We start from the raw sequence: 13,967 nt of genomic DNA, 5'->3' as shown, positions 1-13,967 counted from the left end.
GGTTTTTGTTCATTCATTCATTCATTAAAAAAATAACAAAATAATATATAATATGTAGCATGAATCTTAACAGGCCTTATTATAAAAACAAACCTGGAGCCAAGTATTGGGGTGAACGCTGGAAGATCAGAGAAGCAGAACAGGCCACAGCCACTTCACTTCGCCAATTCCTCAACTGATCCTGTTTCCTCAGACTGGATGCCTCTCAGCTGAACTGTGCTGCTCAAAAGCCTAAAAGCTTAACCAGGCTCTAGTTCCTCGTCCTCATGCCTTAAATACCTTTCTGCTTCCTACCATCACTTCCTGGGATTAAAGGCGTGAGTCACCATTCCTGGCTGTTTCCAGTATGGCCTTGAACTCACAGAGATCCAGGCAGATCTCTGCCTCTGGAATGCTAGGATTATAGGCATGTGCTACCATTGCCTAACCTCTATGTTTAATATTGTGGCTGTTCTGTTCTCTGACCCCAGATAAGTTTATTAAAGTGCACAGTATTTTGGGGAACACAATACCACCACAATAATAGAAAACAAAAACTGTCACATTGGGCCGGGTAGTGGTGGCACACGTCTTTAATCCCAGCACTCGGGAGACAGAGCCAGGTGGATCTCTGTGAGTTCGAGCCCAGCCTGGGCTACCAAATGAGTCCCAGGAAAGGTGCAAAAAGCTGCACAGAGAAACCCTGTCTCGAAAAACCAAAAAAAAAAAAAAACCTGTCACATTGATGTTGAACAAGACAAACCAACAGAAGAAAAAGAGCCCAAAGGAAGGCACAAGAATCAGAGACCCACTCATTCACACGATCAGGAATCCCATAAAAACACTACACTGGAAATCAGTCTAAGTGCAGAGGACCTGGTGCAGACCTATGCAGACCTGTGCAGCTTCAGTCTCGGAGAGTTAATATGGGCTTTGCTCATGTTGATTTAGAGGGCCTTGTTTTCTTCTTGTCCTCTGTCCCCTCTGGCTCCTACACTCTGCCTCCTCTTCAACAAGGTTCCCTGAAGATCTTGCCATTTTACCACATGTAACCAACACCACAATCAAGACACAAAACCATTTCCTCACCACGGAGATCTTTTTCATACACCCCTTTATAACCACACCTAACCTTTTCCTCTCATCAAAGCCTCTCACATCTCCATTGATAAAACAGCTGTCTTCGTAACACGAATTGCTAAACGGTCTTATTAATAAAAAACCTGGAGCTAGATATGGAGTAAAAACCTGAGAGATCAGAGGAATAGGAAAAGCCACAGCCAACCTCACCTTACAGACGCCTCATCTCCAAAGAGACCTACTTCCTGTCTACCCACATCTATATAACTTTCTGTTCTGTCATCTCATTTCCTCTCTTCGCCCAGCTACATCACTTCTTCTTTCTGCCCAGCTCTGTCACTTCCTGCCTGTCTGTACAGACCTCCAGACTTTTATGGCTAACTTATGTTGGAATTTAAGGCTTGTGCCACCACACCTGGCTCTGTGTTCCCAGTGTGGCCTTGAACTCACGGAGATCTGAATGGATCTCTGCCTCCCAAATGCTAGGATTAAAGGCGTGTGCTACCATTGCCTGACTTCTATGTTTAATACAGTGGCTGGCTTTTTTCCTCTGATCCTCAGATAAGCTTTATTGGGGTACACAGATAAAATATCACCACATGTCCTACTGACCGGTTAGCTCAGTTGGTTAGATGGTGGTACTAATAAAACAGCTTTCCTAAACATTTCCTGTCTATTGAGGAGCACATCAGATAATTACACACCATTTAGAGCACTCGGAGAAGGCTTATTACATTTACTTAAAGCTCAGTGATAACTCAGGTTTCCTTCCTGAGAGAACATGTTGATCTTTCCTTCATTCCCAAAGAATACTTTTTATGGCTATAAAATTACAAATGGATAGTCCTTTAGGAATAGCATTTGAAAAATTTGCAACTTCTTCAGAAGGCTTGTGATGGGAAATCTGCTGTTAGTCACATGGGTTTTCCCTTGTAGGAGAGGTGTCATGATTTTTCACCGCTGTTAAGTTTTTTTCTTTGCTTTTAGTTTTCAAAAGTTTAATTTTGACGTCTTGTAATAGATTTTTTTTAAAGCTTTATTCTATTTGAAGCTTACTTGGCTTCCTGGACTTGTAGATTTTTTGTTTTTGTTTTCTCTCCAAACTTGAAAAACTGTTGGCTATTATTTTCAGCCCCATTCACTTTCCTTTTGAGGTTCTAACAACACACACGCTGGATATTTGCTTCCTGGGCTCTGTTTTTTCATTTGAAATTTTATTCCTTTATTATGTACGAGTGCTCTGCCTGCACAAATGTAAGCACCACACGTGTGCAGTACCTGCAGATGCCAGGAGAGGGCATTGGGTCCCCTAGGACTGGAGTTACAGACAGTGGTGAGCTGCCATGTGGGTACTGGGAATCAAAACCGGGTCCTTTGGAAGAGCAGTCAGTGCTCTTAACTGCTGAGCCATCTCTCCAGCCCCCCAGACTCTATTCATTTTTATTTTTCAGTTCCTTAGTTGGGCAATTTCTACAATTTTATCTTTCTTTTACTGCTTTTTAAAATTTATTTTCTCCTTCGCGTTCTGCTGATGAGCTTCCTCCGTGGAGAATTTTTTGGTTCTTTGATTACTATTTTTTATCTCGGCTTTCTATTTGGTTCCTTGGATCTTCTGTGTATTTTTTTTCTTTTTCTATTTTTCTTTTATTGAAAATAGTTTTCTTTTAATAGGATATATTTTCATTTTAGTTTCCCCTCCCCCAACTCTTCTGAGATCCTTTCCTACATCCCCTCCCGTCTGAATCCACACCCTTTTCTGTCTCTAGTTAGAAAATAAGATAAGATAAAACAAAACCAAACAATCTGGAATAGGAAAATCACAAGAAACACATAAACATGCACAGACAGACAGGTTCGCACACCCGCTATGGGAATCCCATAAAAACACAAACAGTGGAAGTCATAATATATACTCAAAGGAACGATAAGGTTAAAGAAACTAAGGCTTGAGAAAACATTACGAGTCAAGGAACCTGCAGAGATGTCCCCGAGTTCCCTTTGTGGCGGCCATCTACCTTTTCTGAGACTTTTTGTTTTTTTCATCTGTTGTGCACGTTCACAATTGATAAAACATTTTTATGATGGCTGCTTTAAAATCCTTGTCCAATAATGCTGACATTAGCACCATTTAGCCTTTTTCTTATGAAGTTGATTGGATCTTGGACATTTTGGCTGTTTTGTTATGAGACTCCAGATGTTATTGATATTTTGTTTTAGGTAGGTTCCTCTGATACGCTGTGTGTGTGTGTGTGTGTGTGTGTGTGTGTGTGTGTGTGTGTGTGTGTGTGTGTGTGTGTTGTTACCAGAGGAAGAGCATGGGAGTCAAGGTTCCTCATGAGTTCAGGCTTCTCCTCTGGCTCTCTCTGACATCAACACACTAGATATTCTGGATTCATGGAGAGCTTATGCCATTCTTTTCTGGTCTTTGGTTAGAGAACAGGATTTTCTTCAGACTTTTGTTGTTGTTTGTCATTCTGCATTTAGTGATTTATTTAGTGCATTTATCTTCAGGTTATCAGCTTTCCTAGGACCCAGTCCAGGAAACTTGATATAAAAGGAATACCCGGGAACTCAACCAACCAGCTGTCCCTCAGGTCCCAATGTCCTCCACTGGCCTGCTTTGTCACGTGTCGATACTGGCTTGTTTGTCGAATGGATAGTATCTAGTGTAGTTGGCTGTACTTACAAAAAGCCTATGATGGCGCTGGGGAATTGGCTCAGAGGTTGAGAGCACTGGCTGCTCTTCAGGAGGACCTGGGTTTTACCATTCTTACCATTCACCTGACAACCTACAAACGTCTTCCCTTCCAGTCTCAGGGAATCTGATGCTTACCTCTAGCCTCCTTGGACACTGCACACATGTGGTTCATAGACATAAATCTGGACAAAGCACCCATGCACATTTAAAGAAAATGAAAAAAGGAATAGGAGAATGTTTACCTACTCCAATGTCTAGAAACAAAAATTCTTGGGGTTACATTTTCATGAAACGAAAACCTTAACAGCATTATTACATATAAACTGAGCACCCCTAATCTGAAGATCTTTTGTGTGTGTGTGTGTGTGTGTGTGTGTGTGTGTGTGTGTGTACATACATGTGAGATGCTGGGGATCAAACCCAGGTCCACCTGCAGGAAGGACTAGTGTTCTACAGCCCTGAAAATTCAGTATTTTGAGTTTCAGTTTTTGGAGCATTTTTGGACTTTGAATTTTGTGATTAAGGATGCTTGATATAGGTAAGGTTGATATAAATACTTCAAGATGTTAAAAAAAACTCTGGGTTCTGAAATATTTCTACTTCCAAGCATTTGGAATAAATGATACTCAACCCATACAGTTACACACAATAGACTATGCATGCATTTTTGTGTGTAATTTGTTGAGATTTGATGTGTGTGTGTAAAACCATTTGTACAATCCAGATAATGAACATATCCTTGACCCAACAAAGTTTCTAAATCTCTTTGATCCATTTCTTCTTTCTACCTTTCTTCTCTTTCTCTTGGGGGTGGACCACTGATTTCTTTATATACTGGAATCAACTGCTATGTACTCCTTTTTAGAGGTGGTTATGTCTGCCTTCTCTCACTTAGTATGATTATTTTCGATTCAGCCACATGCTAGCATGCATCGATAACCTCGTCCTATGCCAGGTAGTGTTCTGATGTATGGCTGTCACACTGTTTACCCATTCACCTGTTGATAAAGTCTTGGACTTCTTTCTAGTTTCTGGCTATTATTAAGGAGGGCCTTTATGAACATCTGTGTTTGAGTCTTTGCATGGACACATGTTGTAATTCTTCTGGGACAGACAGCTCAATCACAGAACAGCTAGATCACAAAGAAAGTGAGTGCTTAACTTTTTAAAGAAATTGTCAGGCAGTTTTCCAAAATGCAGTAGAGATCATCGCCTCCTGCCAAATGTGAGGAGGGCTCTGTAGCTTAATGTCTCTGCTAATATGACACATTGTCAGTCAAGAAGAAATTTGGCCATTCTAGTGGATGTACAGTGAAACTTATTATAGCTTTAATTTGTGTTCCCCTAATGAATAGTATTACTGATCATCCTTATATGCACTTACTTGCCACTGAAAACTAGCTGTTCTTTTTGTATCCACATTCAACCCCTCTGTGAACAGATGTGTTGTTCTCATGCTAGCCATTGTTTCGTTCTTCACAAATAGCCCCAGCATCCACAGTTTAATTAGCCTCTGACATCCTCTATCTAGAGAATCATCAGACTCTTCAGGTTAAGGGTCCAGTCTTCCAAGACTGCCCCATTTCATGTGCCAATCTCAAGTCCAGGCTGTCAGTTGTGTTTCTGACCTCTGGATACAAATTAGGAGCCCCCATGGTGCCGTTCAGATTTGGGCATTTGCTTGAGTGGCTCACAGAGCTCAGAGAAACAGTTTACCTATCCGGACTAGCAGCTCATTTCAAAGGATCCACCTCAGCCATCTCCATTCCCTTGGGACTCATTACCACACAGGTCCTCCTCAGCCCTTCCTCTCTGTTCATCTCCATCCATTTGTAATTCTCCAATGCCAAGGATCTCACAGCTGCCATACTTGGTGGGGCCCAGATCGGTGCATTGCTCAACCCTCATTGGAGAAGCTTCTTCTTGCAAGTAGGTGATAATTAGCACAGAGACCCACAACTAGACAATGTTCAGAGAGTGAGAGACCTTGGAGCACTCAGCCCTGAATGGGGTGTGTTTGATACAACCCTCCTCTCAAGGCTAGGGGTCTATATGGAAGAGATGGGAGACAGGCTGTAAGAACCAAGGGTGGTAGGTAATTTTAAAGAAACAGCATTTTCTGCCATAACAGGGAAGATGCACGTACAATGCACAGAGACTGTGATAGCATGCACAAACCCGCACATCTCAAGTCAGGCAAAAAGCCCAGAGTGAAGGAGGGGACGTGGGCACAAAGTCCCACCCACAACCAAGAAGTTATTTGAAAATGATAGCTGCTGGGAGAAAGAAAAGCAGTTTTTTTCAATGGAGTGACACTGGGTATATCAGCCACACTCCAGGGCAGGTCCCATACTCAGAAGATGGCCAACACAAATCAGACTCCATGTTTTTTAGTGGTTTATTTATCTTTCTTTTCTTTTTCCTTTTTTTTGAGAGAGAGAGAGAGAGAGAGAGAGAGAGAGAGAGAGAGAGAGAGAGAGAGAACATAAAGTTCAGTGGGTAGAGAAGTTGAGGGAAGATCTGGGAAGAGTTGGGGGGAGGGAAAGAATATCATAAAAACATACTGTATAAGATCCTCAAGAAGTAAGTAAAAAATAAAAAGGAAAACAGTTGTTAAAAAATGAGCTATGTGAAAGAGGTACCAGGGCAACGGGTGAGGAGGGACTTGGCCAACTCCAGTTGTGACACTCCTAGTACCTCTGTGTGCTCAACCAGCCAGAGTGCTCCGAACTTCCTCCCTGTGGGTGTCTGTGGCCCTTCAGTAGTGGGCATGGCTGACTGTGACGTCGATTGTTAGTGACCAGCTCAACTCCCAGTGCCTCAGGAGATCAGAGGTTGAATGGCAGAAGTTAGAGGCTGAAGGTCTGGAGGAGACGGGAAGCTCCAGCCTGGTAATTGTATGTTTGGTATCCCTGGCAACATTCCCAATCTGAGGCTAGACAGAAACCTCCAATCAGTGGTGATCTTATTAGTGTACAAAAAGATACTTAGGGAATCCAGAAAAGGAGGACTAAAGATAGTGTATGTCTTATAATATCCCAGTATCACATGGTCAGTCTATCCACCTGCTCATTGTAAAAGTATTCAACATTTTTGCCCATTTAAAGATTGTTGGATTTGGGTACTTACATAGTCTAGGAACCTTTATCTTTCTCTCTCTCTGTCTCTCTCTGTCACACACACTGCAAATATTTTCTCTCAATCTCTGATTTATATTTTTGCTGCCTTAACAGTCTCTTTTAACAAGCAAAAAGGTTGAATTTTTGTGAAATCCAATTTATCAGTTTGTTCTTTTATGAATTGTGCTTTTGGCAATAGATCTACTGCCTAGTAGAAGGCATGGGCTTTTCCTAGAATTTATAATTTTAGATTTTATTTTTGTTCTATAAGTTGTATGTAGTGCAAAGTATGAACTAGTTTATTTCTGCAGATGTTTTCTTCAGTATAATTTGTTGAAAATATTAGCCTTTCTTGAATTTTCTTTGTGTTTTTATTAAAGATTAGATGGTCACACATCGGTGGGTCTACCTCTGGACTCTCGGTTCTGCTCCATTGCTCTGTGTCTGTTTTGACTTTTATCACAAGGTCTGGATTATTGTAGTTTCGTAATACACCTTGAAATCAGGTGATGTTAAGCTGGCTGTGGTGGTGCACACTTTATAATCCCAGTACTTAGAGGTGGAGGCAGGTGAATCACTATGAGTTTGATATCAAAGTCTGAATATCAAGGTCCAGGCCAGCCTGGGCTACATAGTAAGATTTTTGTCTTAAAAAAAAAAAAGTCAGAGTCGGGCGGTGGTGGCTCACACCTTTAATCTCAGCACTCCATAGGCAGAAGCAGTCAGATCTCTGTGAGTTTGTGGCCAGCCTGGTCTACAGAGCGAGTTCCAGGATAGGCTCCAAAAGCTACAAAGAGAGAAACCTTGCCTCGAAAAACAAAACAAAACAAACAAAAAAGTCAGATGATATATTTTTTCAAAGTTATTCTTACTATCCTAGGTTTTTTGTATCCCTGTATGGATTTTACTGTCTTTAATTTCTACGAATCTGTAGCTACATCTGGGGAAGTGGACTGTAGTCTTCCAAGCATATCTTCCCACTTATTAATGTTTAAGTTTACTATCAGAGATTGTAGATGTTTTCACAGAAACTTTTTGTCAGTTTGAGGAGCAATCCCTGCAGCCCCTGAGAGTTTTTTTTTTTTAAAAATGTGAGTGGATTTTGTGTTTTTTTTTTTATGTCTATTGAGGTTTTTTTTTTTTGTGTGGCTTGTTAATATGGTGAGTTATGTTGATTGGTTTTGAACATTCCACTAATACTCTACTCCTGGCATAAGCATTACTTTGTCATGATGCATTTTCCGTTTCTATACTACTAGCTCCATGTCACCTAGTTTTATTTACATTTCCTGTCTATATTTGATGAGATATTGGTCGACAGCTGTTTTGTAATGCTGTGTCTGGTTTGAGTATCAAAGGATGCTTCATGTAGTGAGTTGGGAAGGGTGTTTTTCCTCCAAATATTTGGAGGACTTTATCTATAGAATTGGTATTGTTTTCCTTTAATGTTTTGTAGCATTCATCAGTGAACCCATTTAGACCTGGTGATTTCTTAGAAATGTTTAACTGTAAATTTAATTTCATAAGCAGACATAGGGCTATTCAGGTTGTCAGCTTCATCTTGGGTAAGCTTTGGTAGTTTGTCTATTTGAATAAGCTGTTTAAATTAGTTGTGCATCATTGCTCATAGGACCCTGTAAGATGTCTCAGCAAATTATGGCGTGTGTTGCTGAGCCAAACAACCCAAGTTTCCCTGAAATCCACATGGTGGAAGGGGAGAACTAACTCCTGCAAGTTGTCCTCTGACCTGCACACATGCTCCATGGCACACATGTGTACACACACTCTTGCACGCACACGCACACTGTCTGGAAACAAATGAATAGAAAAAGTTGCTCAGAATATTGTTTTATTGGTTTTTAGTATATGTAGAATTTATAGTAGTGTAGCCTTTCATTCTTATATTGGTAATTTTATTTTCCTTTTTAACTTCTGACTAGAGGCTTTTTATTTGAATTTCCTTAAAAAAATGGCTTTTGGTAGCATTAACTCTCTCTCTCTTCCTTTCTCTCTCTTTTCTTCCCTTTTACCCTTCTCTCCTCCTGCCCCCCCAGACAGGGTTTCTTTGTGTAGCCCTGGTTGTCCTGGAACTCTCTCTGTAGACGAGGCTGTCCTCAAACTCAGAGATCCACCTGCCTCTGCCTCCCAAGTGTTGGAATTGAAGATGTGTGCCACTGCCACCTGGCTTGACAGTCTCACGTAACACAGGCTGGCCTTGAACTCATTACATGGCCGAGGATAATCTTACATTCAGATCCCCTTGCCTCTACTTCCCAAGGACTAGTATTACAGGCATACTCTACCATGCCTGGTTTTATGAAGAACTGAATCCAGGGTTTCAGGTATACCAGGCAAGCACTCTACCAACTGAACCACATCCCTAGTGCCCCCCTACTCTCTGCTTTCAAGATAGGGGTTTCATTTATTCTGTAGTTGAGGCTGGCCTTGAACGCCTCATCATCCAGTCCTTCCCTCCTTGAGCTGGAATTAGTGCTGGGGTATAACAGGGCCACCACACATCTTAACATGCCCATTTCATGAGCATGTTGTTGTTTATTTAAGCAGGGGCCCCTGTAGAAGGACATTTGCTCTGCTACAGTGAATCTACATTTTTACATTTAGGGATTCCTGGGAATGGGACTGATAGGTCAAAGGGGGAATACTTGCAGAGTTTTGCTAGTGATCCTAACTTCTTTATGATGTCACACACCCTGTGTCCTTTGCAGTGGAGCAGAGTGGTAGATGCACTTCTAAGAAGAGAATATTTCAACAGTGTAGGAGACAGATCCATGCCAGAGTGAGAACTAGAGATATTGGTACAAAGGCTGGGGTTTGAGGCACCCTTGTCAGGGACATAGTTGAGGTGATTCTTATACCAGATAGTGGTCAGATCTGTGTTTTTAAGGTTACATTGTAATCTTTCTTTTCTTTTCTCCTTCCTTTTTTTTTTTTTTTTTTTTTTTTTTTAAATAAGATGGGATCTCACTATATAGTCTTGGCTGGCCTGAAACTCACTATGTAGTCTAGGCTGGCCTGGCCTTGAACTCACAGAGATCCTGCCTCCTGAGTGTTGGGATTATAAGTATGTACCAGCCACTACTCTTGGCATAATCTTAATACTCTTAAAACAAGTTCTTTTGACGAATGTACATAGTGGGTCCTGGAGATTTTCTGCTTCTTCATATATTTCTTGTGCCTTGTTACAATGCTTTTATGTCACCGGGAGGCATGTTCTCTCTGAGTGATTAGAGTTGGTGATGTTGATGATGTGATGTGACAGGAAGTGGCTTGGTGTCTCTGGGAAGAGGGACTGGGGCTCTTTTCCTGTGGTCTTGGTGTGGGGAGCTATTTTCCCAGAAAGCAGAACTCTTAGCTTTAATCCTGCTGTTTCTGGGCGAACAATGGGAGACCCCTTGAGATTTGGGTAGGGTGGCGAGGATAGCCTTAGTGCGTCTGCTATGAGCTAAGCTCCATTAGGATGTGTATGATTTTGAGCTGGTTTCAAAGTCACCCTTAGCCTCCTGATTCAGCCTTTAAACGCCTCGTGGAGTTTCTGCCCCAAGGGGAAAGGGTGGTAAATGTCAGCATCCATTGCTGTGCCTGCTTTAAGAGTAGGGGGGAGATGAAGCTTGGGAACTCTTGGGCCAGAAGAGGCAGGCCACATTTCTATGTTGACAAAGCCAGGGCAGTCTTGACACATGGACACCAGGATAAAATCTTAGGGAGGGCAAGCAGGAGGGATGTCCCCAGTGATGTGGACTAAATCCTGGAGTGCAGTGCTAGTGCCCAGACTCTCGTCATTTAGGGATGGGTCAGGAATGCTTCATGACCTTGGAAAAAAGGCATATTTTTAGCTAAGCTGAGAGGGTGGGTGGGCAGAGCTCCAGGGTCACACCCCTGATGTGCTTAGGAAACACGCTCCCACTCTTCATGCTCTACCCGGGGCCTTGTGCTCATCTTTCCATCCCTGTAAGGATGGTTCATATGGATGTTTTTCAATCAGGGCCACGGACAGAGCCCCTGTGATGTGAGAAAGAGTTTTCTGTGCAAAGTTTCTTATGCAGGCATTTCCCCAATTATAACTGCCTTGGCATGTCTCTGATAGTCTAGTTCAGATTTAATGGTTCAAGAACTACTCAACACCCAGTCTTGGTGAGGAATTCCCAATGCATGGCACTACCTGTCTGTAAATGTGAAGGCCATTAACGGCCCATTTTGGTGACATCCGATGGGAGTGAGATGTGGAGGAGCTTTTTAACCCTGAGAAGAGCCTCACGTGTGCCTTCCCGTTTGTCTGGCTTGGGTGGGGCTGCAGACAGGTGATGGATGGCCAGCAGCATTTGGGTTCTTCATTTGTGGTCTCTGATCCTGTCCTCTGGCTCCAAGCAGACCTACCTCTTTCTTGTGTTCCCATTTCTCTCTGGTTCCCTCAGCATGAGTGGGGACGTGGGATGGAGGTGATTTCTGGTGACTGTTGGGAGAGAAGGTGGACAGACTGGCCTAAGTTCTGGGAGGTAAAACTGGATTCGAAAGAAAGGCAGGGTAGCACAGGTGTCGGCTGACACACTGCCCTGTGAATGTTTGAGTTTTCTTTCCATTACAAGGAAGGTTGGGTTGCAGCTGTGGGTCCACCTTTGGGATAATGTGGAAAAAAACCTTCCCGTCAGGGGACTTGAACTTCCACCCTTTGAATCTGGCTGGAGCAAGAGGGAATCACTCAGTCCTTTTCTGCTCCACTTAATTATTTTCCTGTGCTTTTTTTAATTCATTTTTTTCATTTTACATATCAACCACTGTCTTCCCCCCCCCCAACATTTCCCCCTTTCCTCCCCCCATTCACTCCTCATAGGGGGTAAGGCCTCCCTTGGGTAGTCAACACAGGCTGGCATATCAAAAGAGCTCATGGATTCTAGACTGACAGCTGGGGAGCCTTTCTGGGACTGAACTAGGCCCTCTGAATGTGGGTGACAGTTGTATGGCTTGATCTATTTGTGGAGCCCCTGACAATGGGACCAGGACCTACCCTGGGTACGCGAGCTGGCTTTTTAGAGCCCATTCCCTATGGTGGGATACCTTACTCAGCCTTGATGCAGGGCGGAGGGGCTTAGTCCTGCCCCAACTTGGCATGCCGTCCTGTGCTCTTTCTATGTCACTTTGTCGTCGTCCCAGTTCTTCCTAGCTCAGGCCTTGTCAGAGATACTCAGACCCAAACTTGAACCACGTGCATAGCCAGGTATTTGTCTGCAGCCTGCTGGCCATTTAAGCCACAGGCTCACCATAGCAGAGTTTTCTCTGGAACCAGTTCTCCCAGCAAGCGTGCAAATTTGTGCCTGAGTGTGCAAATTTCTGCCCGAGTGTGCAAATTTCTGCCCGAGTGTGCCTGTGGCGCTTGTACTTTCACACAGGCTGAGTGTGGGAACTCGGAGCTGCAGCTCCAGGCAACCTTGCTGCTGTTTGCACAGGGGGTCTATGCCTGGAGGGGTAGCTGTGGTCTTGCTTGCCGGGGAGGATTGGTCCCCTTCTTGTCCCCTGCCTCCTCCTCCTCCGTCTTCTCCTCTGTACCCACCCCAACCCTAGGCTCAGTCCTCAAGGCTAACTTCCCTGACAGTGCCTGTGGCTCCCTCCTTTCCTTCCTCCTCCCCGCCCCCCCCAACCCCCTCTTCCCCCCACACAGGCCTTTGAGTTATGGGCCTCCTGTTCTAATGACATAAACAACATCAGTCTCACGGGGCTCTGCTCTTCCCTCTGTAAGTGCAACTGTGGGTGGAATGTGTGGGTTCAGAAGGGGCCCTGGTGTCTGTCAGCTTGTCAAGCAGGGTGAGGAAAGGAGGCAAGGAGCCCTAGGGGAGTGCTTCGGGGCCCATTTATTGTTGAGACAAGGTGGATTCAAAGCAAAAATGAAAAGAGATGCTGGTGTCCATTCTGGTGGCTGAAGAACCAGCCGTGGCAAGGGCTGGGTTGTCACATGGGCACAGGGGTCTGAGACTCATCTGTATCAACCAGCTTGTGGTGATCAGCAGCTGACCCCTGTCTAGTCTTCATGGCTGCGGAGAGATTCCTCTTGAACATCAGTTAAGTCCCACCATACTCCCCTGAGGTAGGCTTTACGGATGATCTGAACTTACAGGCGGGCTCTGGTGAGGCTGTAGTGTTTCCTAATGCTCATGCATATGAGATTCTTCTGCACCACAGGGCTTCTCCAAGCTAGAAAGTAAAAACAGCCCCCCTTCCACATCTACACTGTTGCTAGCCTTAGTTCTTCAGGAGAGTAGATGTAAGCCACCAGTAGGGAGGCTTCAGAAACACTACCCACAGAGCAGTGATTACAATGTAGAGAGCGTATAGTACCCAGATATATGCGAACATTTTTTAATTTGGGCCCCTTAGACCCTTTGAGAGTGCTAGTCAGGACCAGCTTACCATTTAGCAGCCTCGGTCCAGGTTGGAAATACCAGGGATCAAAGGGGATGGGGCAAGAAGAAAACCCACAGCACAGAGATGGCCACACAGATGTGGGCGGGCTCAGAACTAAGGCTGGAGGCCCCCCTCCCTCCAGAGGCCTTGCATGGCTTGTCAAACAAGACATTTTCTTTCTTTGTTCTGGGAACTGAACCCAGGGTGTACGTGGTAGGTCAGGTCTTTACTGCTGAGCCATATCCCCAGGCCCTCTTGAACGGTTTGTGTCTTGGTGAATGAGTATCCAGGAGCCAGAACTATCGGAGCCAATGGTTATTTTTTTTTCTTGTATTTCTGAGTCTTGTTTAGTTCTGGTTGAGTTTATATGATGATTCCTAGATGTGCCTGCCAAGTATGGTGTGCTAAATATAGGGGACACTAGAGATGGGATGATTCCTGCCATCCCAGCTCTTTCAAAACCAGTAGGGGAGACACTAGTATGCAGGCAATTAATTATACTACCTTGGGGGAATACAAGGAATTTAGGATCCTACAGGAAAGGCCATTAAACCAGTCTTGGTATGTCAGCGAACACAGGCAAGCAGCTAGTAGACGATGTTCAGGCCTCCAGATGTTCTCAGTAGGCATTAAAACAAGCTATAAAGTTCCTTAAAAACAGTTGTTGAATTCTCTTA

The 13,967-nt window shown here is 43.7% G+C and overlaps 1 protein-coding gene across 1 annotated transcript in view; it reads left to right on the top strand.

The window, feature by feature from the left end:
• The window catches only part of Dpf3 (double PHD fingers 3), a 241,535-nt gene that overhangs the window by 78,537 nt on the left and 149,031 nt on the right, over positions 1–13,967 (top strand). The gene's annotated exons all lie outside the window — the stretch shown is intronic.

The sequence above is a fragment of the Peromyscus eremicus genome, chromosome 14 (assembly GCF_949786415.1).
Source record: "Peromyscus eremicus chromosome 14, PerEre_H2_v1, whole genome shotgun sequence".
Classification (NCBI taxonomy): Eukaryota; Metazoa; Chordata; class Mammalia; order Rodentia; family Cricetidae; genus Peromyscus; species Peromyscus eremicus.
This window is presented reverse-complemented; position numbering and strand designations above follow the sequence as displayed.